The 9,996-nt window shown below is 37.0% G+C and overlaps 1 long non-coding RNA gene across 2 annotated transcripts; it reads right to left on the reverse strand.

Moving 5' to 3' along the window:
* Positions 1-1,118: 1,118 nt before the first annotated feature.
* LOC308506303 lies at positions 1,119-9,686 on the reverse strand. 2 transcript variants are annotated; one of them, XR_013994680.1, is made up of 4 exons: positions 9,549-9,686; positions 9,359-9,420; positions 8,158-8,234; positions 6,268-7,699 (listed from the first exon to the last, which is right to left on the reverse strand). It is a non-coding gene; the product is annotated as an uncharacterized lncRNA (long non-coding RNA). The 2 variants fall into 2 exon arrangements; XR_013994679.1 differs by lacking the exons at positions 6,268-7,699; positions 8,158-8,234 and adding an exon at positions 1,119-2,836.
* Positions 9,687-9,996: the final 310 nt, after the last annotated feature.

The following is a 9,996-nucleotide window of genomic DNA, read 5'->3' on the forward strand; positions in this document are numbered from 1 at the left end:
AGGGCTGTCCCTACATAAATCCATTACAAGAGCTCACAGCTTAGCTCAAAGACACACTTATAAGCAGACTCACAAATGCTCTTATACTTCCTACGTATTCCCATAAGTGTACATGATCATTTGCATATTTTACATCTGATTACACGTATGTACGAGTCTATAAACACAGGAAATGACAAACTCATTCACAAATGTCCTTACATACAAATACACCCGATACACACACAAACTGACAGATGTACAAGATGCAAATCTACGAGTGCTCCCTCACACTCATTCATCATCACCAACACCTTGCTATACACAGACTTCCACATGTAACACTTACATACATGCATTTGTATCCAGAATCCTCAAACTTAACAAAGCTAAACACATGTGCACCCTCAGGAGAAAATTTCACCCACCCACTTCTAATTGTCTCTTTGTCGACCTAGAAAGTCAGAAAATAAGGTGAGGTGACTAAGTTTAAAATAAGAATTAATAAGCTCTGAGCAAGGAGCTGAAGAACTCTGCTGAAAGTAAAGGGTGTCTGCGTCAAGGCTGTCCTCTTCAACATTCACTGTTGTGACTCAAAGGCCTGTTCAGGCTTTTGCCCTCCGTAAGGTTCCACTTCAGAGCTCAGGTTACCATATAAGTGACCTCTAGGTAGTGACGTGTTAGTTTGTCTCATCCAGAGAAGGCCATTTCTATGGTCTCTGCCCGGCCAACTTTCCCACTGTGCCGAGTAAAACGTAATGGAGAGGATGGACTGGGGCTAGTTATGGGGTGGATTTCCAGTAAGTTATGACAAGCAATCGTTGTCACAATTGTCATTGGGGGATATTTGCATTAGCAGGGAACTGGCTGTAGCTTGAGTTCGGGATCTGAAAGTACAGGGGGGAGAAGACGCCTGCTGAGTGTCTGTTCCTTTGTCACACGTGCTGCTTCTCTAGGCTCCAATCCCTTCTTTGATTCCCCAACATACATTCTCTGTCTGGTCTCCATGGACACCAATATCTATCACAGGAACAGCACAAGAAACTCTGAGCACAGGAAAAGATCAGGCCCAGTCTGCTTTTCTAGTGCTTAGGCCCTGGTCAAGACTAGGTAGGAATGGTTTTTGTAAATTTTTTTTTGTATGGCAGTATAACACACTACAGAAAAGTGCACAAATTATTAGTGTGCAGTCCAATGAATTTTCACAATGTGAACACACCTATGTAACCACCACCCAGATCACAACATAGAACATGACCAGAAACCTTCTTTACACCCCTTTTCATCCACTATACCAAAGATAACCAGAATCATGACTACTATCACCACTGATTAGTTTTATCTGTTTTTGAATTTAAAAAAAATTGGAATCATTCAGGACATATTCTTTTGTATCTAGCTTCTTTAATTCAACATTATGTTGATGAGATTCATAGCAGTAGTATAGTACTGTAGAGCAATAATATAGTGTTCTATTGTAAGGATATACCACAATTTATCCATTCTGCCACTCTGGACAAACGAATTTTTTCCAGTTTTTGACTGTTACTAATAGTACTGCTATAAATATTCTTGTGTAAGGTGTATATATCTGATAAAGGATATATACCTAGAATACATAAAGCAGTCTTACAAATCGATAAAAAACATAAACAACTCAATGAAACGTTGGGCAAGATAATTAAACAGGCACTTCATATAGGAGGAAATGGCCTATAAACATATGGAAAGGCCCCCAATCTCTTTACTCATCAGGGATAGGCAAATTAAAACTACTGGTAGATACTACTACAAACCTATGAGGAAAGCTAAAATTAAAAGACTGACAAAATTGAGGGCCAATGAGAATTTGGAACAATTGGAACTCTCATTCACTGTTTGCGGGAGTGCAGATTGGTAAAGCCACTTTGGAGAACTGTTTGGCAGAACCTACCAAAGCTGAAAATATACATACCCTATGGCAAAGCAAAACCCTGTAGAAATGTGAACGTAAAGAATTTTGATGGACTTTGCAAAATGTTAAAATTGCATTAAGCTGCTAACATGCATGACTAATCAGCAGCAGACTGGTCTTTTTTTTTCAGTTGTCCCTCATAATCAGCATAGTTCCTACTTTTTTAATGGTTATCCACAACTTTTGTCACTATCTCTGCTATACCTTTACCCTAACTGTTAAAGAGAGCTGGGTAAAAAAGGGAGTCCTATAGGACTAGAGAGTTCCTTCCTTCTGTAATTCTACTTCTTGTCATTTCCTTCCCTTCTCTCTCCTTCCCTTCTCTCCTTTCTTTCATAAACATGTTATTAGACAATTTGGGTACAAATAACTACACTTGGATATATAGGTGAAAACATTGGTTTGTGCCAAAATCTCTCCTCCCTGAGTAACCAGATCAGTATGATTGGAGCACCTGGAGCTCAGGGAAAAAGCATCTTAGGTAGAGGGGAACTAAGTACAAAGGCCATCAGGTTCAAATGAACTTGGCATCTAAAGAATAGGAGACAGATGGCATTTGAGCTCTTTCAGTACCCTAGAATTGGCACCTTGCTCTGAGTTCAAATTCTTTAGTAGGGTTAATGGCAATTTTCTACTTGTATATATTACTGAGTATTACTTGCTACAAATTCTTCATTGCTGCATTCTACCCTTGCTGGCATCCTTGCTTCATTTTCCTTGGCACTTTCAAGATGGCTCAATCCCATGGCTGGCAAGTTGGTGCTAGCTGTCATATGGGAGCTCAGCTGTGGTTGTGGATGGGGGTGGGGGCTTCAGTTCCTTTCTGTGTGGGCCTCTTCACGAACTGCTGGGGACTTCTTCACAGTTGATGTCTGGATTCCCAAAGTGAGCATTCCAACAGAACTAGAAGGAAATTGTGTTGCCTTTTATTATCTAGTTTTGAAAGTGTCATAATATCACTTATACCATAGTCACAAGGGCACCCAGATATAAGGAAGAGGGAACATACATACCCCACACACATACCTCTCATGGGGAGGAGTGTCTGTCCTATTATAAGAACATTATGTGGAAAACTTGAAGACATTATGCTAAGTGAAATAAGCCAGTCACAAAAGGACAAATACTGTGTGATTCCACTCATATGAGGTGCCTAGAGCAGTCAGGTGCCTAGAAGTAGAATGGTGGTTGCCAGGGGCTAGGAGTAGGGGAGATGGGGAATTAGTGTTTAATGGGTACAGAGGTTCAGTTTGGGAAGATGAAAAACTTCTGAAGATGGACACTGGTGATGGTTGTACAACAAAGTGAATGTCCTTAATGCCACTGAACTGTACACTTAAAATTGTTAAAATGGTAAATTTTATGTGATATATTTTAATTTTACCATAATAAAAAATAAATACCATGTAGGATGGGAGATATTGTTGCAGCCATTTTTGGAAAATACAAACTGCCAAACAGTCTTTGGGATGGTAGTAGGACGAGTACGTAGAGGTCTACAGGAGAGCCTACTATTCACGTCCTCTGACACAGTATAGTACACGCTTAGAACGAAAATCCTGTGCACCGATATGTGAGACAGAAAGGGCTGATCTGTCCTCATGTCTTGTATTGCTCAGGAGAAACTCATCTCATGCCAGTCACTTCTCCAAGTTTTTCAGTCCCCTCCGCCATCGGCCTGACTTTTATTACTCCTCGAAATCCCCAGGTAGTCGTATTGCATTTTTTCCAGAATTTATAGTTATCAGTGGGAGAATTGGTCTGTAGGGAATTCTGTCCATCATAATGTGCCCGTGGTTTTGTGGGTATGTTTGTAATTAAGAGCTTTACCTTCTAAAGATACATAATAAGGTAAGTAATGTTATAGACATTTGCCTCAAAATAATCTGGGGTAGGGGGCGGGTGTAGATGAAACAAGATTGTACATAAGCTGGGAAATGGATACCTGGAGTGATGATTACATTGTTCTCCCAATTATTGCAAATGTATGAATTATGTCACATAAATTAGTCCAGAGCATAGAAAATGAAACAAAACTTCCACATTTTTTTATGAAGCAAGTATAACAGTAATAGTTAAGTCAGGTAAGGGTAGCACAAATTACTTAATGTGTAATTACATTACTTAAGAATATTACTTAATTCCCATACTACTTGAGAACATTGATGCAAAAATTCTCACAATGTTACCTTACAGAATCTGGCAATACTGTATATAACAAAACTAAATAAATACCCATTTACTTTTGACCCAGTAATTCCACTTTTTAAGAAATTTACCCACAGCAATCTGAAAATGCATAAATGCCCATAAATATAGTGATTGAAAAAACCATGGCATATCCACACTATGGAGTACTCACTATGTAACTATAAAAGAATGAGTATGAACAAAAACAAACAAACAAACAAACAAGAATGAGTATGATCTTTGTGACCTAATAGTTGGTATTTTGCGGGATATACTGTTACGTGAAAAAAAGCAAAGTTCAAAAGGACAGATGCATACATATAGTAACCTTTCGTGTAAGAAAGAGAAATAAGAAAATATACACATAACTGCCTTCTTTTTATAAAAAGAAACACAAGAAGGAATAAACTGGGGTATAATGTGATTGGCTGCCCAGAGAAGGGCAAAAGGAAAGGAAAGAAAAGGAAAAGGAAAGATGAAGAGAGTAGTAGGATAGGGAGTGAAAGTGACACTTTTCCGAGTGTGCCAATTTGTATCATTTTGCCTTTTGAAACTACAGTAATATTTTACATATTCAAAAAAATTAATAAATTCAACTAATAAAGGGGGAAAATTAAAAGAAAGTATAAACAGGAATAAATGAACTTAATACTAGATTGTATTTCAGATGAAAACCATCAACACACCAGAGGGGAATAAAGGAGTAACCCAATTAACTTTTAAACATAATTTTTATACTACATGAAACTATATGACAAAATACATGTGTCAGTTTAAGAAAAAAATAGCTGTAAACAAATAGTGAACTCTAATACAAAGGGTTTGTTTTTTGAAATGGTATGGGTTAGCAATTCTGAAACTACTTCTTGTGTATGGTAGGATTGAGCAACTGAGTAAATACACTGAAGATAATGAGAGCCAGTTTCTCACTGTTGAAGAGAGGAGTTATGAATATGGAAAGGGAGAAGACTAGAATGAGCCCTGTTGTACTAAAATGAATTGGGGATATCAGTATGAACTGTTTTAATACACGGATTTATGGGCATGTATGTATATAAATTTATTTTTGGGGGGGCTCAGTCAACTAAAAAGGCCCAAAGCAGACACCTTAGTATCAATGAGCATAAGTAGCTCCCAGAGCTTGGTTTCTAAATACCATTCTCCACTAAAGGACTTAGGGAACCAGGGCTTGTGCCAGAAAGCAAGGAAGTGATCGAAAAATGGTGGAGACATATCAAAAAGCCATAAGAATCAGCTTGAGCATCAAAATAAATGATAGTAATAACACCATATTCATAGATTAAAATAAGCATATACAAGTCCACACTAATATAAATTAATAAATGAATGAATGAGAAAAAGAAAGCTCTCCCTTCAGGTAGAATACCAAGTAATAAATGTAGGAGGAATAATGGGGTTAGAAAATCACCATTTTGCATCCATCAAGGTAATGATTTCTTTAGCCATGAATCATCATTGGATTCTGAAAATTTGTGAGTGGAAGTTCAGTGAAGAAAGAATACCTACATAATCTCAAAGAATCCTCTTACAAATTACCTATTACAAGGGAAAACAATCACTTTACTGTGGATTAATCTAGTGAACACTACCTTACACCTTAACCCACTAAAGTTAACATCATTAACAAATGGAACAAAGCGACATCACTAACCTTCTGATAATGATGCCCTTGAAAGGATATTATGTCTCCTCTGTGATATTCCAGCCAAATATAACTGAATCTAATCACAAGAATGTGCCAAGCATAAAACAAGGAATATTCTAAAAATAACTGTCATGTTGGAAGATAAAGAAAAGCTGAGGAACCATACCAGATAAAAGAAGACTAAAGATCTATGACGACTAAGTGATACTAGATTAGACTCTAGACCAGGGGGTGCGGGATGATAGAGTGGGGAACATAGTTTAAAAAGATATTATTGGGACCAATGGTGAAATTGCAATATGAACTGTGAGTTAGATCAAATTTTCCTAAATATTCTTGCTTCAAGGCACCCTCAGTTGCTCAATAATATTTTTCATGGTGTCCCTTGGCCACAAGAAATATCTAGCTCCAAACAACTTATTAAGTATTTATGCCCCAACAATTTAGTTGCTATTTGAAAAAATAAAACACATAAATTGAAAGAAAAATATTTTTTTATTTCATTCTTAACCACAATTACTTACTAATGGGATTTGTGCACCTGTTGGGCACTGCACAACTTCTCAAACCTTGGAATCAGATTGGACAAGACCACTCTCATTTACTGTTGCACATTGGTTTTTCCACTGTACTGACTTTTTAATCACAGTCATGAAAAACAAAAAAACAAACAAAAAAACCCAGCTTCCCAAATAAATGACAAATTCAGGGATATGGCGCCATCTACTGTTGAAATTGTAAACCATCTCGAGCAAGTAGTTTTGCATAGTCTTAGATTTCATTTTGTTTGCCTTGAGAATTTAGAATGTAAACTATCCCATAGAAATCCCCCTGTGAACTCACTGCGGGCTGTGGGTCACCTCAGTGCAGTCTGAGAACCACAGGATTAGATAATAGTGCTGTATCAATGTTACACTTGCTGATTTTGATAAATATACAGCTGCTATGTCAGAGAAAGTCCTTGTTCTTAGGAAATACACACTGAAGTATTTATGGATAAAGAAACACATCTGCTAATTACTCTCAAATGATTCAGAAAACACATGTCTACATATAGATAGCAAGTACAACTGATATAGTAGAAGAGGCAAAATGTTAACGATTGATGCATCTGGATAAAGGATATATAAGATTTATTTCCCTACTATTCTTCAAACTTTTCTGAGTGAAATTATTTCAAAATAAACATTTCTAAAAGATACAACACACACTACATTTTAAGGTGCATAAACATATGTACTAAAACAATTTGTAAATGCCTGGAAATTAAAAGCACCAATTCAGATACTTGCAACCTTTTTTAGAGAGTGAAGAAGGATGTATTGGGGAAGAGTACACACAGTATCAGCGATGTTTTTTATTTCCTTAGCTATGTGGTGGATACACAGGTATTCATTATGTTATTCTTTATACCTTTAAGTATGTCCAACATATTTCCTAAGTTACTTTTAAAATATAGGTTTAGAATGTGTAGAATCTTTCTAATTACATAAAAAAATTTTTTAAATGAGTAAATGAAAGCATATGGTTGCTATTTATTGGGGGGTTACCATGTACTTCATGGGCATTATCTCCTGCTAACATAAATTATAACAGAGCTGACTCCAGAACTCATGCTGCTAACCCATATATGAAGTGTGATAAAAAAATATGGTGAACGTTAAAATTTAAAAAAATTATTACAGTAAAAGACACACTGCCATCAATTCCCCTCAGAATACATCTCCTCACTTCGAGCACACTTATCCCATCCTTCTTGCCACTTTCTGAAGCCATTCTGGACATCCTCTTTTGTGATGTCTTTAGTTGCACTATCGTGGCTGCCTCAATGTCCTGAATCGATTCAAAACGTCTACCTTTCATGGTCATTTTGACTTTGAGGAAGAACCAGAAGTCGTATGGTGCCAGATCTGGTGAATAAGGTGGATAAGGATGCACTATAATTTTTTTTTATTAGTTTCAGGTGCACAGATGATGTAATAGTTAGAGATTTATCATTTATATCCCTCACACAGTGACAACCCCCCGTCCCCCATCCACTACCCCTCTGACATCACACACAGCCATTACATCTCCACTGTCTCCATTCCTAATGCTGTACTCCACGTCCTCTAACTATATACATAATATATAAACGTGTAGTTGACATTTGTTATTGTTCAGCTTCAGCTGTACAGTGCAGTGATCAGGCATCTACACCATCCCTGAGGTGGTCTCCCTAATGAGACAAGTGTCCATCGGATACCCTACAAAAATCTTTACAACATTATTGATTACATTCCCCAAATTAACTTTCGTAACCCCGTGGCAATCTTGTGGTTACTGACTGTGCTTTTGTAATGTTTTTATTTGACAGAAATTGCCATACCAGAAAAGATGTCTGACTCGGAGCGTTGTCATGATGGAGGATGAAGTAAAGACACTCACGAAACAGGACTTCCAGAACTGCTTCAGAAAGTGGCAAGAACAATGGGATAAGTGTGTTTGAAATGAGGGGAATTAATGGCAATGTTTCATTTACTGTAATTCATTTTTTCATGTAAACATTCACTGTATTTTTCAAACACACCTTATACCAGACCTTCCAGCTCCACACCATACACATCTAATTCATGCTTCTCCTTCTTCTTTCTATATTAAAGACTGAAAAAGAAGGCTACTTTCTTGCTTTTTCAATTCCAAATTAATGTAACACACCCACAAGAAAATATGGCCACACATATTCAAACCATAAAAACATCAGTATGAAAAAATGGTAATAAATTTTAACCTTCGGCATGTTTTACTGCCCTTATGCTCAAGAGTATCATCTTAATCAGTCTTTAATATTTGAAGACTTGATGTTTTGCAATTATCCAACCACAATTCCAGTTCTATTACAGTGTCAAAAGTGAACTATCAAAGAAACAGATGTTTATTGATTTTACTAAATCATATTGAGAGATCAGCACCTGGAGAATCAGTATAAATCCAAATCTTTTAAGCTTTAAACTATCAAAATTCTTGTTTGTAAAGAATTTTAGAAGCTTTACTGAACTAAGTTATATTACTTATTGATTAGGAAAACAATCCAGAATAAGCCTTTTTCTTAAAAAGTATTTGTTTTAAAATTAAATTTTAAAGTTGAAGTATTGGGGAAAAAACTACCTTAAAATAACTACTATGAAATTTTGAACCTTTGTTCACTGTCTTCCTGCAATGTATTTAAGATGTTTAAAGCCATGTGAAAACACATGCAATGCTACCTTTGCCCTTGTAATTTACTAAGAAATTGGCAGCCATCCTTTTTCAGGGCAGTAAATAATCACTTGTCAAGTTTTACTTATTTTATAACTGAAGATATTGACTCAAAAAATTACAGTTCCTCTGACTGATATTTATTCCAGCAGAGGCTTGTCTTATCCTTTGGAATGAGAGAATATAAGAGTGGTTATCTTAGAATTCATTATTATTCTACTCATATTGTCAGCTAAAAGAAAGGTGAGAACAGAAGATGGGGTTAAATATGGCTGTGAGTAGCAGGGATAGGAGGAAAATGAAGGAGCTCATAGATACAATCACATACATACCTTGATAGAGCTGGAAGAGTGTAAGAAAAGCCTGGTCTGAGCTTTCCTCCTACAGATTAGAACTACATAATAGAGGAGCAAAGACTACATTTAAACCCATCTTGACTCCAAATGGAAACCTATTTTTTTAAATGAGAAGAAGGAGATTCAGATCTTGCTTAAGGCCTGTTGACCCCGAGAAGGAATGTACCTGCCAGAAAGGACTCCTCGTGGTTAACTGGGCCCGAACTCATAATCCAGAGCCTAGCAGCCATTGTTTACAGAGGCCTCGCATGCACCCTGCATACCAGGGAAAAACTGTAGATTGAGCTGCCAAGTCTCCTGTACTACATTCCTGCCTGAACAGAACCTTATAAAGGAATTCTTGGAATTGTATTTTGACCAATGGGAGAGACCTGCCCTGTCCAATTGGAGTTGAACAGCTATATCCTCATTTGCATTTTTACTGACCAATCAGAGCAGCTCCATAACAACCAATCACAACAGGATTACAGTAATCAGGACAGTATGACTTGGACTAATCCAACTGTGAAAATTTGGATTCCTCATTTGCATAAAGATGGACCAATCAGGGAGGAGGGCAAGTACTTTCTCTCTATAAGTGGGCCTCCCCTTGTCTGGATGGAGCACACTTCTGG

This window comes from Rhinolophus hipposideros, assembly GCF_964194185.1.
Source record: "Rhinolophus hipposideros genome assembly, chromosome: 12".
In the NCBI taxonomy this organism is placed as follows: Eukaryota; Metazoa; Chordata; class Mammalia; order Chiroptera; family Rhinolophidae; genus Rhinolophus; species Rhinolophus hipposideros.